The sequence below is a fragment of the Hoplias malabaricus genome, unplaced genomic scaffold, assembly GCF_029633855.1.
Source record: "Hoplias malabaricus isolate fHopMal1 unplaced genomic scaffold, fHopMal1.hap1 scaffold_49, whole genome shotgun sequence".
Classification (NCBI taxonomy): domain Eukaryota; kingdom Metazoa; phylum Chordata; class Actinopteri; order Characiformes; family Erythrinidae; genus Hoplias; species Hoplias malabaricus.
Window position 1 is genome coordinate 367,033 of NW_027101068.1, and position 3,650 is coordinate 370,682.

Consider the following 3,650-nt stretch of genomic DNA (forward strand, 5'->3'; position numbering starts at 1 on the left):
TCGGTGTGCTGGAACTGTTGCTGAAGGAAGGAGTCAGCCCCATCCATCCAGAACTTTACAGTTCTGGTTGAAGGCTTAATCCTCTGCATGACTGGAGTGTATTTGGGAAGCAGGAACAAAGAAAGATGATCGGAAAGTCCAAGATGGGGGTGGGGTGTTGTTTTGAAGCTGGTTAAAGTCGAACCAATGCTGAATCCGGTGTTTGTGCAGTGAATGTTAATTTCCAAAAGTGTCTGTCTGTCGTAACTGTAGTTCGCAAGAGTTATTTGCGCAAGAAAACTGGAGATAGCTAAGTACAGAAGTATAACATCACTAAAACCGGTAAGACGCTGAGCCTCGCAGTGTGATCGTGACGCCATCTTGGTCCTGGGAGACCAAGGACCATTTCCTATGGATATCAAGGTCCCAGAATCTGGAGGAAGAGAGGAGAGGCACGGAATCCACATTGCTCGAGGTACCCTGTAAAGTTTCCACAGTAAGTGGCGGTTTGGGGTCCCATGTCATCTGCTGGTGTGGGTCCACTGTATTTTCTGAGGTCCAAGGTCAACGCAGCCGCCTACCAGGGAGATTTAGATTACTTTATGCTTCCTTATGCTTCCAAGCGGGGTGGGTTAGTGCAGTGTGTAGTGCTGTTGAGAGCGAAGACACCCGCAAGTTCCACAGCACAAGCTCTTAGCACACGGCCAGGTACACCATCAGGGCCAGCTGCCTTCCGTGCATTCACTCTGCTCAGCATGCGACTGACGTCCGAAGTGGAAAGTACAAGTGGGTTGTCGTCGGTGGAGGATCGTTTATTGAAGATATCAATATCATCTGGTCGAAACGAGTGTAAAAGTTGTTCAGCTCATCAGGGAGTGAAGCACTGTTGGTACATGGAACAAAGCTAGTTGGTTTATAGTCAGTCAGGGTGTGTATTCCCTACCACATACGCCGAGGGTCAGAGGAGGTAAAGTGCTCCTCAATCCGGCGTTTGTAGCAGTGCTTGGATATAGCTATTAGTCTCTTCATATTGCCAGGAACTCCAGTGGGCGGTACAAAGGACGCTCGTACCCTGAGCGCTTCTATGCTGAGGGATGCCATGGTAAGAAATCTCAGACCACCAGTCTTGTTTTTTGCCCTTCTTTTGTACGCATTAGGTTTTTCCATTTATGTGCATCTGCTTTTGTTTTTTTTGTGAATCAGGACCGGCGTTTGTAGCAGTGCTTGGCTATAGCTATTCCTCTCCTCAGGTTAGCTCTGACCAAGCTGTATGCTTCCCGGCGTCCTGATCTGAAGGCAGCATCTCTGGCTTTGAGCAGAGTGCGAACCTCTCTGTTCATCCAGGGCTTCTGATTAGGGAATGTTAATTATTATGGCAAACTTAAAATTAGTGATTAAGTATCACCAGGAAGGAAGATTGACGCTCAAAGAATTCTTTGAGGAGAAGAGAGGAATAAGACAGACAGTCAAAGATTGCGTGAATCCGGTGTTTGTGCAGTGAATGTTAATTTCCAAAAGAGTCTGTCTCTTGTAGCTGTAGTTCGCAAGAGTTATTTGCGCAAGAAAACTGGAGATAGCTAAGTACAGAAGTATAACATCACTAAAACTGGTAAGACGCTGAGCCTCGCAGTGTGATCGCGATGCCATCTTGGTCCTGGGAGACCAAGGACCATTTCCTATAGAAATCAAGGTCCCAGAATCTGGAGGAAGAGAGGAGAGGCACGGAATCCACATTGCTCGAGGTACCCTGTAAAGTTTCCACAGTCAGTGGCGGTTTGGGGTCCCATGTCATCTGCTGGTGTGGGTCCACTGTATTTTCTGAGGTCCAAGGTCAACGCAGCCGCCTACCAGGGAGATTTAGATTACTTTATGCTTCCAAGCGAGGTGGGTTAGTGCAGTGTGTAGTGCTGTTGAGATAGCGTCCTCGGTGGATCTGTTGCAACGATAAGCAAACTGGTGTGGGTCCAGCGTAGCAGGCAGGCAGGATTTCAAGTGAGAAAGAACTAGTCTTTTAAAGCACTTGGAAATTATTGGGGTGAGTGCTACAGGTCGAAAGTCATTAAAGTCTGAAGCAGTAGAATGCTTAGGCACAGGCACAATAATGGCTGACTTAAAGATAGATGGTACAGCTGCCTGGGCAAGCGAAACATTAAAGATGTGAGCGAAGACACCCGCAAGTTCCACAGCACAAGCTCTTAGCACACGGCCAGGTACACCATCAGGGCAAGCTGCCTTCTGTGCATTCACTCTGCTCAGCATGTGACTGACGTCCGAATTGGAAAGTACAAGTGGGTTGTCGTCGGTGGAGGATCGTTTATTGAAGATATCAATATCATCTGGTCGAAACGAGCGTAGAAGTTGTTCAGCTCATCAGGGAGTGAAGCACTGTTGGTAGATGGAACAAAGCTAGTTGGTTTATAGTCAGTCAGGGTGTGTATTCCCTGCCACATACGCCGAGGGTCAGAGGAGGTAAAGTGCTCCTCAATCCGTCGTTTGTAGCAGTGCTTGGCTATAGCTATTAGTCTCTTCATATTGCCAGGGACTCCAGTGGGCGGTACAGAGGACGCTTGTACCCTGAGCGCTTGTTGATGCATTTCAGGACAGAGTTAGTGTAGGTGTCCAAGTGGATGTGTGAGCCTGTGCAGGCTCGGGCAGCATACTCACTCCAGTCGGTGTGCTGGAACTGTTGCTGAAGGAAGGAGTCAGCCCCATCCATCCAGAACTTTACAGTTCTGGTTGAAGGCTTAATCCTCTGCATGACTGGAGTGTATTTGGGAAGCAGGAACAAAGAAAGATGATCGGAAAGTCCAAGATGGGGGAGGGGTGTTGTTTTGAAGCTGGTTAAAGTCCAACCGATGCTGAATCCGGTGTTTGTGCAGTGAATGTTAATTTCCAAAAGTGTCTGTCTGTCGTAACTGTAGTTCGCAAGAGTTATTTGCGCAAGAAAACTGGAGATAGCTAAGTACAGAAGTATAACATCACTAAAACCGGTAAGACGCTGAGCCTCGCAGTGTGATCGCGATGCCATCTTGGTCCTGGAAGACCAAGGACCATTTCCTATAGAAATCAAGGTCCCAGAATCTGGAGGAAGAGAGGAGAGGCACGGAATCCACATTGTTCGAGCTACCCTGTAAAGTTTCCACAGTCAGTGGCGGTTTGGTGTCCCATGTCATCTGCTGGTGTGGGTCCACTTTATTTTCTGAGGTCCAAGGTCGACGCAGCCGCCTACCAGGGAGATTTAGATTACTTTATGCTTCCTTATGCTTCCAAGCGAGGTGGGTTAGTGCAGTGTGTAGTGCTGTTGAGATAGCGTCCTCGGTGGATCTGTTGCAACGATAAGCAAACTGGTGTGGGTCCAGCGTAGCAGGCAGGCAGGATTTCAAGTGAGAAAGAACTAGTCTTTTAAAGCACTTGGAAATTATTGAGGTGGGTTATGCAGTGTGTAGTTCTGTTGAGAGCGAAGACACCCGCAAGTTCCACAGCACAAGCACTCAGCACACGGCCAGGTACACCATCAGGGCCAGCTGCCTTCCGTGCATTCACTCTACTCAGCATGCGACTGACGTCCGAAGTGGAAAGTACAAGTGGGTTGTCATCGGTGGAGGATCGTTTATTGAAGATATCATTATCATCTGGTCGAAACGAGCGTAAAAGTTGTTCAGCTTATCAGG